The sequence below is a fragment of the Chiloscyllium plagiosum genome, unplaced genomic scaffold (genome assembly GCF_037043375.1).
Source record: "Chiloscyllium plagiosum isolate Xiang-an unplaced genomic scaffold, Cpla_swu_hap1 HiC_scaffold_14, whole genome shotgun sequence".
In the NCBI taxonomy this organism is placed as follows: domain Eukaryota; kingdom Metazoa; phylum Chordata; class Chondrichthyes; order Orectolobiformes; family Hemiscylliidae; genus Chiloscyllium; species Chiloscyllium plagiosum.
Window position 1 is genome coordinate 20004976 of NW_028270152.1, and position 15451 is coordinate 20020426.

Consider the following 15451-nt stretch of genomic DNA (forward strand, 5'->3'; position numbering starts at 1 on the left):
TGATATATATATATATATATACTACATGAACTCGGAACATACTGTTTATATACAGATATAAATTCCAGATACCATGTACATTGAGGAAGGATCATTCTGAGGAGTGGTCTCTGGACCTGAAACATGAATTGATTTCTCTGCACAGATGCCGCCAGACCTCCAAAGATTTTTCAGCAGTTTCTCTTTTTGTTCATGTACATTGATGCTTATTGTGGACAATAAAAATGCTGCAGAATGGTGCTGAGGCCAATACATGGACTGTTTTCAAGAAGGAGTTAGAGGTAGTCTTAGGGCTGAAGGGAGCAAAGGGTTTGGGGAGAAAGTGGGAACAGGGGACTGAGTTGGATAATCAGTCATGATCATATTGAACGGCAGTGTGCGGGCTCGAAGGGCCGATTGGTCTACCCCGTTTCCATGTTTAAGATGTATACGTTATCTTTCCACATAGATGCGAAACATTCGTAAACTGGAAAAAATATATGGACTCTAGATAAAGCAATATTCAAATTTAAATAAGTACATAGTGTTTATATAAAGACTCAATCTATATGTAACCTTTAGGTAGATAATATGTAGATACTTGTGTATTTATCTTGAGTTTATATATTTATTTGTACTCTATATATAAATTCCAGATGGACAATGTCTGATATATAAACTCTGAAGTTATATATTTATACAAAGACTTGATGCATTGGTCTATAAACTGCCGATGTGTATTTATAAAGAGTCTTGTGTCCAGCGATCACATTTGTACAGTTAATGAATGATGTTACTGTTCTTCTTTGGTTGTGTGACGCTAGGAGGTGGGCTAACAGGGGGCTGGAGAGGGAGCTCAGGGGCGGACCCAGCACCATAACAGAGCGGGCTGGCTGGTGGGAAAGCTTGCCGACACACGCACCCGCGATTTCCTGCTTTTCCCAGGAGGGTGACCGGCTCCTGGACTCAGACCTTTATTCATTTACAGCGCCCCTGACACTCAGCAGCAGCAGCAACAACCCGGACTGGCCGCGAACAGGAGCCGAGACTAAAGGAGACAGAGGGACGTGTTCACAAGCAGCGACACACACATACACACAAACAGAAGACAGAGCTCCGGTAAGCCTCCTCCACCCCCTACAAAATATATTGGGCTGCGATTTAACACCGTGTCATTTTGCCCGTACAAGTGGTTTTTTTTTGTTAACTTTAACAAGGGGTGGGAGATTGATTTCCCTTTCTGTGTGTGTGTGTGTGTGTGTGGGGGGGGGGGGGGGGGGGAGTCCCGTCAGATCTCAGCGCTTTTCAGGTCATCGCTAAGTGAGATTGACACTGGCGGGCTGTCTGGGGCAACTAGACATCAGGAGGGCAGTGGGAACCGTGTGGAAACGAGAGCTGTATGATCACTGCTAAATGCCCATTCCCGCTGAGCAGAGTTGAGCTGGCTAGCCACCTTTAGATTGACATATCACCAAGGGATTTCACTCCTCTGGCGGCTCGTCTTTGTCTGTTGCTTACTTTAATGCTCTGCCTGCGCCCGGTTTCCGCTACAGCCTGTTGACATGATGCCCTTTGAAACCCTGCTCCCAAAGTGTGCCCCAAAAATCAGAAGTCGACTGGGAGAACTGGGGGAATCTTGGCATTCTGAGATTATCTGGAGAAACTATACTCGCACTTCTTCGCTTTGGCATAGCTTGCAAATTACCGTGCTACCATACACTGTCCTTAAGGTGTATTTTTAGTGTCATCAGATTGTGTGTGTATGTGTGCCAGTAACAAATTGGGTTTCAGCGTCCCCTGTTCTGGTTTAATCTGATCGGTGGAGGAGAACTCCCCAAACAGTTGTCTACCGTGGATTATTGTGACTAATATGAACCGTGTATTCTTTTCTTAGTATTTTTAAAGTGTCAGGTGGGTTTCGGTGTGCGATTGATTTGAAAAGATTTACACAATAGGAAGGTAAAAACAATGACTGCAGATGCTGGAATCCAGCACAATAAGAAAGCCAGTAAAATTGCACTTCGATTTCGTATCTGTGTGTGTGCACAACATTGCAAGTGAGGAGCTGAAAATGTGTTGCTGGAAAAGCGCAGCAGGTCAAGCAGCATCCTGGGAACAGGAGAATCGACGTTTCGGGCATAAGCCCTTCTTCAGAAATTCCTGAAGAAGGGCTTATGCCCGAAACGTCGATTCTCCTGTTCCCTGGATGTTCCCGGGGCGGCACGGTGGCACAGTGGTTAGCACTGCTGCCTCACAGCGCCAGAGACCCGGGTTCAATTCCCGTCTCAGGCGACTGACTGTGTGGAGTTTGCACGTTCTCCCCGTGTCTGCGTGGGTTTTCTCCGGGTGCTCCGGTTTCCTCCCACAGTCCAAAGATGTGCAGGGTCAGGTGAATTGGCCATGCTAAATTGCCCCTAGTGTTAGGTAAGGGGTACATATAGGGGTATGGGTGGGTTGCGCTTCGGCGGGTCGGTGTGGACTTGTTGGGCCGAAGGGCCTGTTTCCACACTGTAAGTAATCTAATCTAATAAATGAGAGGGTTGATGTGGGTGTTGCTGTTGATGTGCTGTACGTGTACTACCCAAAATGCATTTAGTAAATACCACGCAGCAAACTTGCAAAGCTCATGAAGAAAAGGATAGCAGCAATATGGATATGAAATTAGCTGAGTGACAGGAAACAAAACGTAGTGATAAATAATTATTTTATGGCATGAAGATAGGATTACAGTGGAATCCCTCAGAGTCAATGTTAGGACCGCAAGTTTTCCTGATACACACTAATGACCAGGACCTTGTACAGACCCTTCATTGAAAATTCACTGATAATCCAAAACTTGAAATTGTTAAGGAAGATGGTGTCGAACTTCAAGAGAAATAGACGGATTGGTGAAAAGGATAGACTAACGGCTAATGCAGGAAAGGGTGAGATGTTTCATTTTGGTAGGAAGAACATGGAGAGACAATATAAAATTCTAAATTTTATAATTCGAAAAGGGGGTCAGGAGCAGAGGGACATGGGAATAAATGTATACAAATTTGTCAAGGTGGCTGGATAAATTGAGAGGAGAAAGTGAGGTCTGCAGATGCTGGAGATCAAAGCTGAAACTTTATTGCTGGAACAGCACAGCAGGTCAGGCAGCATCCGACGAGCAGCAAAATCGACGTTTCAGGCAAAAGCCCTTCATCAGGAATAAAGGCAGTGAGCCTGAAGCTTGGAGAGATAAGCTAGAGGAGGGTGGGAGTGGGGAGAAAGTAGCATAGAGTACAATAGGTGAGTGGGGGAGGAGATGAAAGTGATAGGTCAGGGAGGAGAAGGTGGAGTGGATAGGTGGAAAAGGAGCTAGGCAGATCGGACAAGTCCGGACAAGTTCAAGGGGACAGTGCGGCGCTGGAAGTTTGAAACTAGGAAGAGGTGGGGGAAGGGGAAATGAGGAAGCTGTTGAAGTCCACATTGATGCCCTGGGGTTGAAGTGTTCCGAGGCGGAAGATGAGGCGTTCTTCCTCCAGGCGTCGGGTGGTGAGGGAGCGGTGGTGAAGGAGGCCCAGGACCTCCATGTCCTTGGCAGAGTGTGAGGGGGAGTTGAAATGTTGGGCCACGGGGTGGTTTGGTTGATTGGTGCGGTGTCTCGGAGATGTTCCCTAAAGCGCTCTGCTAGGAGTCGCCCAGTCTCCCCAATGTAGAGGAGACCGCATCGGGAGCAACGGATACAATAAATGATATTAGTGGATGTGCAGGTAAAACTTTGATGGATGTGGAAGGCTCCTTTAGGGCCTTGGATAGAGGTGAGGGAGGAGGTGTGGGCACAGGTTTTACAGTCCAACATCTCCGAGACACTCGCACCAATCAACCAAACCGCCCCGTGGCCCAACATTTCAACTCCCCCTCACACTCTGCCGAGGACATGGAGGTCCTGGGCCTCCTTCACCGCCGCTCCCTCACCACCAGACGCCTGGAGGAAGAACGCCTCATCTTCCGCTTTGGAACACTTCAACCCCAGGGCATCAATGTGGACTTCAACAGCTTCCTCATTTCCCCTTCCCCCACCTCTTCCTAGTTTCAAACTTCCAGCACCGCACTGTCCCCTTGACTTGTCCAGACTTGTCCAACCTGGCTAGCTCCTTTTCCACCTATCCACTCCACCTTCTCCTCCCTGACCTATCACCTTCATCTCCTCCCCCACTCACCTATTGTACTCTATGCTACTTTCTCCCCACCCCCACCCTCCCCTAGCTTATCTCTCCACGCTTCAGGCTCTCTGCCTTTATTCCTGATGAAGGGCTTTTGCCCGAAACGTCGATTTTGCTGCTCGTCGGATGCTGCCTGAATTGCTGTGCTCTTCCAGCACCACTGATCCAGAATCTGGTTTCCAGCATCTGCAGTCATTGTTTTTACCTCGTTAATAAAGCATACAACAGCCCTGGGCTTTACCATTAGAGACGCGCGGTACAAAAGCAAAGTATTTAACCTGTATAAAGCACTAGTCAAATGGAGTGTTGTGTGCAGTTCTGGACAAAGACATAATAAGGTTGAGAAGTCAGTCGAGAAAGTGCAGGAAAGGTTCACTCGTAGGATTCCAGAGATAAGGGACTTTAGTGCTGAAGATGATCACTGCTTTCCATGAAGAAGAGGTTGAGAGGTTTGATAGAAGTGTTCAGAATCATGAGGAATTAAACACACAGTAGACTATTCCCAGTGGCGGAACAATAAAGAACCAGAAGGCACAGATTCTCAGTAATTGATCAAAGAAGCAATGGCAACATGGAAAAAGAACTTTTCATGTCACCGTAATTAGGATTTGCCTGAAAGTACAGTGAATGTAGGAAGTTCAATTGAAGTTTTCAAAAGCAAAGGAGGTCATTATCTGAAAGGAACAATATGCATGGCTGCAGGGAAAAGGCAGGGGTTGCACTAAGTGCTCCTTCAGAGAGTTGGCATAGATACAATGGACCAAATGGCCTCTTGCTGTGCTGTAGCCATTCAATAATTTCATGATGCCAATACTGTCTCAGTAATTGCTGTGTAACTGTAGTTTTTCTATCCAGTATAAATCAATTTATTTAGCTGTCTCAAACTTCTCTCTTTCTGTCTCTGTTGTGTCCCTTGCAATGTTCCTCACTTTCCTCACTTGTGGCTTTGATCATACATCCCTTTCCTTTTCTCACACACATTCTGTCATCCAGCCTGCCAAAGCACTTGTGCCCTTCTTTCTCATTTCACCTCAGTCTCTATCACGTGTATCTTATTTCACACCTCCTGAACTTCCCTGTATCTGCTTCTCTGACAAACTGTATTTCGCAAATCTGAGAAGGGTCACTGGACTTGAAACATTAACTCTGGTTTCTCTTCACAGATACTACCAGACCTGCTGAGCTTTTCCAGCAATTTCTGTTTTTGAAACTATATTTCATACTTGGTATTTTAATTCATTCTTGCTTCTTAGGAGTATCTTTAAAATTGCTACTCTCTATTTGTCTGTCTCTGTTTAGTTTTCACCTTTTCGCTCTCCTTTCCAGCTAGCAAGCATAAAGATATCACCCAGTTACAGTATGCAGTTTAATAGTGTGAGCTTAGGAATTTGAGGAATGAGGGAATTTTAAAGGTTAATGTCTGTTAAAATCTAGTCTGGTTGCATTTAGTACTTAACTACAGATTACTATCAAATACATTACAGATTACTATCAAATTAAATTTCTTTCAGTCTTAGTCTGGATAACCAAACTCCTTACTGGAGAAGCAGCTTTGGTTCATTAATTTGGCGGCTAGTTAGGAGTGATTATTCTAACCAGCCCTGCTGATTCGCCTCTGTAGAATTTCAGCGAGATTGTAAAAAGGATGGAGGTATCATTGGCAGTACTATCAAGTAGCACTTACTCAGCAATAACCTGCTCACTGAAACTCATCTTGTGTTCCCCCATGGCCACTCATCTCTTGGCTTCATCGTAGCCTTGCTTCAAAATGGAAATGAGACTGGACTAGAGGTGAGTTAAGAATAACTGCTCCTGACTGATTTAGGCATCAAGGAGCCCTAGCAAAATGGAGTAGATGAGAATAAAGAGGAAGACCTCTCTACTGGCTGGATTCATACTGAACACACAAGAAGATGTTTGTGGTTGTTCGAGGCTAATAAACTTAGTACCAGAAGACAACTGCAAGAAATCTTCAGGATAGTGTCTTAGGTCCAACCGTCTTCAGCTATTTGTTGATTATTATACAACATTCATCACCATTTCTGACTCCTCAGACACTGAAACAGTCTGTATGATATCTAGCAAGACCTGGACAGAATGTGTGTGAGAAATTCACCTGACCTGCACATCTTTGTAAATGATATTTGATGTTCATTCCATACCCTTTCCCAACAATGATTATCTCCAATTTGGAGAATCTAACCTCACCTTCCCTTGGTGTTTAAAGGCATTACTGTTGTAGAGGCATTTGCTATCTACATCCTGAAGGTTACCATTGACCAAAACATGGCCAACCCTAAAAGAACAGGTCAGAAGCTGGGAATTCCTTGGAGACTGACTCACATCCAGACTCCCCAAAGTCTTTCAAATGTCCGTAATATATAAATCTGGAATGTGGTGTTATACTCTCCATTTGCCAGGATGAATACATTTCCAACAACACTCAAGAAGCTCAATATGTCCAGATCAAATGTCTCACGTGATTGGCACTCCATCCTCCATCTTCAACATTCACTCCCTCACTACTCCCAATGGCAGCTGTGTGTACCACCTATAAATGAACCACAGCAATTTTCCAGTGTCTTCAGACTGCAACGTCCAAACCTCTACCACTTAGAAGAACGAGGGTAGCATATGCTTGGAAGCAACACCAGCTGCAATTTTTCCTTTAAGCCACATATCATCCTCACTTGGATATATCATCATTCAGGAACCTTGGATTACCAGAGAAATTGAGAGCTAAGTCAAAAAGAAAAACATAACATTTGGAAACTGAAAGCAGACAGAGTCCTTGAAGAATATAAAGATAGCAGGAAAGACCACAAGCAAGGAATTAGGAGGACTAAAAGGGGCCATGAAATGCCTTTGGCAAACAAGATTAAGGAAAATCCCAAGGTGTTTTACACATGTGTAGGGAGCAAGAGGGTAACTACGAAAAGGGGATGTCCACTCAGGAACAAAGGAGGGATTTGGGTGAGAAAGATGTAAGGTTCTTAATGAATATTTTGCATCGGTGTTTTCAAAGAAGGACATGGTGGATAGTGAGTCTAAGGAGGGGTATGTTGACATTCTGGGGCATGTCAATAAAGAAAAGATTAGATTTCCGACAGTGTGGAAACCGGCCCTTTGGCCCAACAAGTCCACACTGACCCTCCAAAGAGTAATCCACCCAGACCCATTTCCTTCTGATTAATGCACCTAACACTATGGGCAATTTAGCATGGCCAATTCACCTGACCTGCACATCTTTGGACTGTGGAAGGAAACCAGAGCACCTGCAGGAAACCCATGCAGACACAGGGAGCATGTGCAAACTTCACACAGACAGTCACCCGAGGCTGGAATCAAACCTGGGTCCCTGGCACTGTGAGACAGCAGTGCTAACCACTGAGCCACCATGCTGCCCTAAAAGGAGGGGGTGTTGGGTGTTTTAAAAGTATTGAGGTAAACAAGATGGGATCTGTCCTTTCACATTTGGAAAATTATGAACTTTTCAATGATAGGCAGCATGATTTTGTGCGGGGAAGGCCATGTCTCACAAGCTTGATTGAGTTTTTTCAGAATGATGATTAATGAGGACAGGGTGATTGATGTTGTCTATATGGATTTAAGCAACGCCTTTGACAAGGTCCCTCATGACAGTGAGCTGTTAAGGTGGATACAGAATTGGCTTGGTCAAAGAAGACAGAGAATAGTGGTGGGAGGGTACTTTTCTAACTGGAGATCTGGGAACAATGGTGTTCTGCAGGGATCAATACTAGAACCTCTGTTGTTTGTAAAAGATATAAATGATTTGGAGGAGATATAAGATATAAATGATTTGGGCGGCACGGTGGCACATGTGGGCGGCACGGTGGCACAGTGGTTAGCACTGCTGCCTCACAGCGCCAGAGACCCGGGTTCAATTCCCGCCTCAGGCGACTGACTGTGTGGAGTTTGCACGTTCTCCCCGTGTCTGCGTGGGTTTCCTCCGGGTGCTCCGGTTTCCTCCCACAGTCCAAAGATGTGCAGGTCAGGTGAATTGGCCATGCTAAATTGCCCGTAGTGTTAGGTAAGGGGTAAAGATAGGGGTATGGGTAGGTTGCGCTTCGGCGGGGCGGTGTGGACTTGTTGGGCTGAAGGGCCTGTTTCCACACTGTAAGTAATCTAATCTAATCTAAGAATGTAAGTAGCCTGATTCATAAGTTTGAATCCTTGAAGATTTCATACGGAACTCCAGCGATTTTCTCACCTGCCACCTTCAGCATTCGATGATAGATCCCATCTTGTCTACCACAATACTTAAAAACACCCAAAGCCTCCTCCTTTTATTATATTGACATTATATTAACACAAAGATTGAGAGAGCTGCGAATAGTGAGGAGGATTGCCAGATGATCTGAGGTGCTGCATTTTGAGAAAGAGAATCTAAGCAGGACTTATACACTTAATGGAAAGCTCCTAAGGAGTGTTGCTGAACAAAGAGACCTTGTTCATAGCTCCTTGAAAATGAAGTCGGAGGTAGATAGGATAGTGAAGAAGGCATATGGTATATTTTCCTTTATTGGTCAGAGTATTGAGTACAGGGGAGGTCATGTTGTGGCTGTACAGGACGTTGGTTAGGCCACTGTTGGAATATTGCTTGCAATTCTGGTCTCCTTCCTATCGGAAAGATGTTGTGAAACTTGAAAGGTTTCAGAAAAGATTTACAAGGACGTTGCCAGGGTTGGAGGATTTGAGCTATAGGGAGAGGTTGAATAGGCTGGGGCTGTTTTCCCTGGAGCGTTTAGAAGTTTATAAAATCATGAGGGACATACATAGGATAAATAGGCAAAGTCTTTTCCCTGGGATCTGGGGAGTCCAGAACCAGACAGCATAGGTTTTGGGTGAGGGGGAAAAATATAAAAGAGACCTAAGGGGCAACCTTTTCACACAGAGGGTGGTATGTTTATGGAATGAGCTGCCAGAGGAAGTGATGGAGGTTGGTACAATTACAACATTTAAAAGGCATCTGGATGGGTATATGAATAGAAAAGGTTTGGAGGTATATGGGCCGGGGTCTGGCAGATGGGACTAGGTTGGATTGGGATATCTGGTGGGCATGGACGAGTTGGACCGAAGGGTCTGTTTCTGTGCTGTACATCTCTATGACTCTATGATACAGCAGGATATAGAAAAGCTGGAGACATGGGTGAAGAAATGGCAGATGGAGTTTAATCCAGACAAATGTGAGCTGATACATCTTGGAAGATCTGATGCAGTAGGGAAGTGTACAGTAAATGGCAGAACCCTTAGTAGCATCAACATAGAGAAGAATCCAGATGTTCAGGTCCTCAGTTTCCTAAAATTGGTAACACAAGTGGATAAGGTGGTCAAGAAGGTGTATGGCATGCTTGCCTTCATCATTAGAGGTACAGAGTATAAAAATTGGCCAGTTATGATGCAGCTATATAGAACGTTAGTTGGGCCACATTTGGAATATTGCGTTCAGTTCTAGTTGACACACTTCCAGAAAGATATAGAAGCTTTTGAGAGGGTACAGAAACAGTTTACCAAGATGTTTCCTTGGTTGGAGGGTACTAGCTATGAGAAGAGATTGGTTTGTTTTCGCTTAAACATTGAAGGATGAGGGGCAACCTGATATTCATTTATAAAATTTTGAGAGGCATGAATAGGATAGTCAAGAGTTTTACTCCCAGGGTAGTAATGTCAATCACTAGGGACATAGGTTTAAGGTAAAAAAGGGGTAAGGTTAAAGGAGAAGTGAGAGGTAAGCTTTTTAGCAGAGGATGGATTTCAGAGTTCTGGAACTCCCTCCCTAATGGCACTTCAGGTGTCCTTACAGCTCATGGATTGCAGCGGTTCAAGAAGGTAGTTCATCATCACCATCCCAAGAACTATTAGACATGGACAGTAAATGCTGGCCTACTCTGCGACACCTTGTCCCAGAAAGAATTTTAAAAAGTAAAAGTTCTCTTGCTGAGTGCACAAGGTAAGCAAGCACCCAGACAGCAGCTCACTGAGCCAGTACAAATTTTGGAAATTTACAGGCTGCTGTGGTGGCAGTGTCCTTGATCTGGGTTCAAGTCCCAGTACACCTGTCTGAACAGGTTGATGAATTGAATTTAATTTGTTGAGTGAGGTAATTTTAAGGATTTATCTCTGTCTAAAATATTGTCTACTTTAGTTTTTATCTACACTTTGTAGTTAACTTAATTTTCATCATAGTCAGGGATACTTGGATCAGGCAACTGCAGTTGGTTAGCAAAGCAGCTATTCAAATTGGTTTCTCCAGTTAACACTGCTGGTTCATCTGTGTAGAGTTTCAGCTAAAATAAATACTAGTCATCTTTTTAACCATGCAAAGTGCACAAAGAATACTGCTCGAAACAGCTTGAGAGTATAGGAATTTTTTGAACTTTAAGGGTTAGTCCTTTCTGGAATCTAGCCTGTTTTGCATATAGGATTTAACTGTTAAATTAAGTTTCTTTCTTGAGCAAGAAAATCTATATGAAAGGCATGTATGATTCATCGCTAACTGGGGATACACTTCAATTGAAAGCTAATGGACACAATGCAGTGAAAATTTGTGGCAGGTCAGAAAATTGGACAAATGTTTAGAAAAGAATGATTAAAAAATACATAAGCAGGGAAATATTAGTTTATAAGAGAAAGTTGGTTGGAAATATAACAACTGACGGTAAGAGTTTTTACTTGAAGAGGGAAAGAGTAACTGAAGTGAGTGTCACTTCATAGAACATTAAAGCGCAGTACAGGCCCTTCGGCCCAAAACGTACTGTCCTGTGTGAGGGTCAAACTCACAATCTTCAGGTTACGCGACTGACACACTGCCTACTAAATAATGGAAATATGGACATGGCATAATTGTTAAGCAGGTAATTTGTGTCTGTTTTACTGTAGAAAACATAAAAGCAATCAATAAATACTTGAAAATCAGGCGATCAAAGAGATGGAGGAACTTAAAATGATCATAATCACGAGAGAAAGAGTACTGGGAAAGTTATCAGAACTAAAGGCTGGCATTCCCCGATACTGATGGAGGAAAGTAGGCCTTCTGCTGTTTTTCAACCTCCTCCTGCATCTTAGTATTACTATCTAATTCTTCCATTGTGGTTTTTGCTTTATAATTGTGAATGGAGTTCGTGGGTATAGGTGGTGAAAGCTTCTCAGTCTGCTCAGCTGGTTAAACTTTAATAGAATAGTGGCAACAAGTGACTGATTACTCCATTTTCCTAAGGTTTCCAAGGTCCTTCCTCCATATTAAGGGGAGACAAGCTAAACTCCATGTGGAAATGCATTCAGAGATGTCTGTTTCTTGTTCCATCTTTCTTCTGCTATTTATAAACAAACTTCATAGAACTGTAGAATCCCTACAAGTGTGGAAGCAGGCCATTTGACCCATTGAGTGCAAGCCAATCCTCTGAAGAGCATCCCAACCAGATCCACATCCCTGTAACCCTACATTTCCCACAGCTAATCTACCTAGCTTGCACATCCTTGGACACTATGAACAATTTAGCAAAGTCAGTCCATCGAACCTGCACATCTTTGGACTGTGGGAGAAAATGAGAGCACACGCTGGAAACCCATGCTGACACGGGGAGAACGTGCAAAGTCCACATAGCCAGTTGCTGGAGGGTGGAATCGTAACTTGGTGCTGTGAGGTAACAGTGCTACTCACTGAGCCATCATGTTTCCCCTTGTTTATGTGGCTTTTTACCTTTAAGTCTTCAGTCTGACAATCAAGACAGAAATATTTGGGGGTTTAGAGTCATAGAGATGTACAGCATGGAAATAGACCCTTCGGTCCAACCCATCCATGCCCACCAGATATCCCAACCCAATCTAGTCCCACCTGCCAGCACCCAGCCCATATACCTCCAAACCCTTCCTATTCATATACCCATCCAAATGCCTCTTAAATGTTGCCATTGTACCACCACTTCCTCTGGCAGCTCATTCCATACACGTACCACCCTCTGTGTGAAAACGTTGCCCCGTAGGTCTGTTTTATTACTTTCCCCTCTCACCCTAGACCTATGCCCTCTAGTTCTGGACTCCCCCACCCCAGGGAAAAGACTTTACCTATTTACCCTATGCATGTCCCCCATAATTTTGTAAACCTCTATAAGGTCACTTCTCAGCCTCCGACGCTCCAGGGAAAACAGCCCCAGCCTGTTCAGCCTCTTCCTTTAGCTCAAATCCTCCAACCCTGGCAACATAGTTGTAAATCTTTTCTGAACCCTTTCAAGTTTCACAACATCTTTCCGATAGGAAGGAGACCAGAATTGCACGCAATATTTCAACAGTGGCCTAACCAATGTCCTGTACAACCGCAACATGACCTCCCAGCTCCTGTACTCAATACTCTGACCAATAAAGGAAAGCATACCAAACGCCTTCTTCACTATCCTATCTACCTTCGACTCCACTTTCAAGGAGCTATGAACCTGCACTCCAAGGTCACTTTGTTCAGCAACACTCCCTAGGACCTTACCATTAAGTGTATAAGTCCTGCTAAGACTTGCTTTCCCAAAATGCAGCACCTCACATTTATCTGAAATAAACTCCATCTGCCACTTCTCAGCCCATTGGCCCATCTGGTCCAGATCCTGTTATAATCTGAGGTAATCTTCTTCGCTGTCCACTACACCTCCAATTTTGGTTCATCTGCAAACTTACTCACTGTACCTCTTATGCTCGCATCCAAATCATTTATGTAAATGACAAAAAGTAGAGGACCCAGCACCAATCCTTGTGGCATTCCACTGGTCACAGGCCTCCAGTCTGAAAAACAACATAACATTTAATAAACCTGTATGGCTGGTTTGTTAATGTTATCGGTCATGCCATACTGTAAGAATTCAATTCCCACACCAGCTGAGGTTACCAGAAAGATCCTCCTCCTCAGTCTCTCCACTAATCAGAGGGGTAAGCTTAAACCACCACCAGTTATCTCTCTTTAATGAAAAAGCACTAAATAGCCCAGAGTCAGTTCATTCTTTATAACATGTTAAAATAAACTGAAGAAGAGACACAATAGCCTACATGACTGAAAAAGTGATAAAAATTACTATGACTTGATTGACATTGAGATGATGAGGAATTTCTTCAGCCAGAGGGAGGTTAATCTATGGAACTCATTACCGCAGAAGGCTGTGGAGGCCAATTCATTGACTGTATTTAAGACAGAGATAGATTCTTGATTGGTAAGTGAATTAAGGGTTAAGGGGAGAAGGCAGGTGAATTGGGTTGAAAAACATATCAGCTATGATTGAATGACAGAGTAGATTTGATGGGCTGAATGGCCTAATTCTGCAGCTATAGCTTATGGTCTTATGGTGTGTGCCTGAGATTGGCTGTGTCATCCCATATGGTATCATTCTAACATATCAAAATAATAACAGTAATACAAAATCTGCATCAATTGTGGTGAGGATGCTTTGGTGCTTAGTGGCATTAAAACCTTTCAATATAATTTAAATAATGTTGATCTTATTAATGTTGATCCTGTCTCACGCATGTCCTGTGTGGTGTAACCTGTTTGCCTTACTGTGTCCAAGTATTTTCTACTCTGTCCAAGTATTTTTTTTTCACCCTGTGATCTGTATATCCTTGATTACAATGATCAGCCTGTACTGCTCGTAAACAAAGCTTTCACTGTACTTAGGTACACGTGACAATAAATCAAATCAATGTCATCAATGTCAATCAAATCTTCAATAAATTTTATTTGCAAGCATGGATTATACACGATTTCCTGCTCTTGATAAATGAATTATGCTCCTCTTCATTTAGATACATCTTCGATATACTGTTAAAAGCTAAACACAGTGTAGGGCACTGAAAACATTGCAATTGCACTGTTGTTCTAACTGAACATACAGTGTGTTTTACACAGCATGCTGAATGTTGCATATTAGCAATGACAATCATTCACTTTGGGTTAAAAACATAATCCATTTTAGCACCATCAAAAATAAACAAAAATCACCAAGTTTAAATGTCTTTACAGTTTGACACTTTTGTTCATGTTTGATATTGTTGGGAGCTGTCTGATTATCTGTGCCTAAAACGTATCACCCGTCTTGACCACATATAGTTGAGCACTTCTGAGTTAGGCATCTTCATCTGCTGGGAGGGGTCTGACAGAGACCAAAGTGAGGGGAGGATTATAATTATGTGGAATCAAATTTTCTGTATATTTTTGGGTGTGTTCAAATATTCTTGATATCTAATAGTCTTGCTATAGAATTTTATATTTGTATCAGCATCATTTAATATACTTGACGTTCTGAGGTCTGGATCAATGCAACCAAAGGACATATTGGACTATTAAAGTTGTTTCTGTTCATAAAGTTGTTAACCACCACAAAACTCCTATATTCATTTCAGTAGCTAGGATGTTGCTACTAAGTTTGGCAGAGGGGTAAAAAAGCACTAGGAACAGACTAGAAGGTTGTGTTAGGTAACCACCAGTAACACAAGAGCATGGTGTAAATAGCTAGCACCCACCTCTGTAATAATAACTTCTCCATAAGATAAGAATGCATGGAGGTGTGCAAATGTACTAGCATAGATAGAGGACTGGTTAACCAATAGAAAGCAGAGTTGGGATAAATTGTTATTTCTGTGGTTGGCGATCAGTCATAAGCGGGGTGCCGCAGGGTGCAGTGTTGGGTCTACAACTGTTCATGATACATATACATGATTTGGAAGAGGAGACTGAGTGTCACATATCCAAGTTTGCTGATGGCGCTAAATTGAGTGGTAAAGCAAACTGGGCAGAGGATGTGAAGGGTCTACACAGAGATTTAGACAGTTTAAGTGAGTGGGCAAGGGTCTGGCAGATGGAATACAATGTTGGTAAGTGTGAGGTTGTCCACTTTGGAAATAAAAGTAGTAGGTCAGAGTATTATTTAAATGGCGAAAGATTGAGTATTATTTAAATGGTGAAAGATTACAGCATGCTGTTGTGCAGTGGGACTTAGGAGTGCCCGTACATGAATCGCTAAAAGTTGATTTGCAGGAAGGCAAATAGAATATTGCTAGAGGGATGGAATTTAAGAGCACAGAAATTCTGCTTCAATTGCACAAGGTGTTGATGAGGTCACACCTGGAGTATTGAGCGTAGTTCTGGTCTCCTTACTTGAGGAAGTATATACTGGCTTTGGAGACAGTGCAGAGGAGGTTCACCAGGTTGATTCAGGAGACAAGGGGGTTACCCTATGAGGAGAGGTTGAGCCGCCTGGGACTGAACTCGCTAGAATTTAGAAGAATGA

At 43.2% G+C, this 15451-nt stretch overlaps 1 protein-coding gene across 1 annotated transcript in view; it reads left to right on the forward strand.

Annotated features, from left to right (window-relative positions):
- Positions 1 to 856: 856 nt before the first annotated feature.
- LOC122558863 (sodium-coupled neutral amino acid transporter 3) overlaps positions 857 to 15451 on the forward strand; it is a 137671-nt gene continuing 123076 nt past the window's right edge. Inside the window, exon 1 of the mRNA XM_043707722.2 lies at positions 857 to 1098. The gene's annotated coding sequence lies outside the window, so the exon portion shown is untranslated. The remainder of the gene's footprint in view (positions 1099 to 15451) is intronic.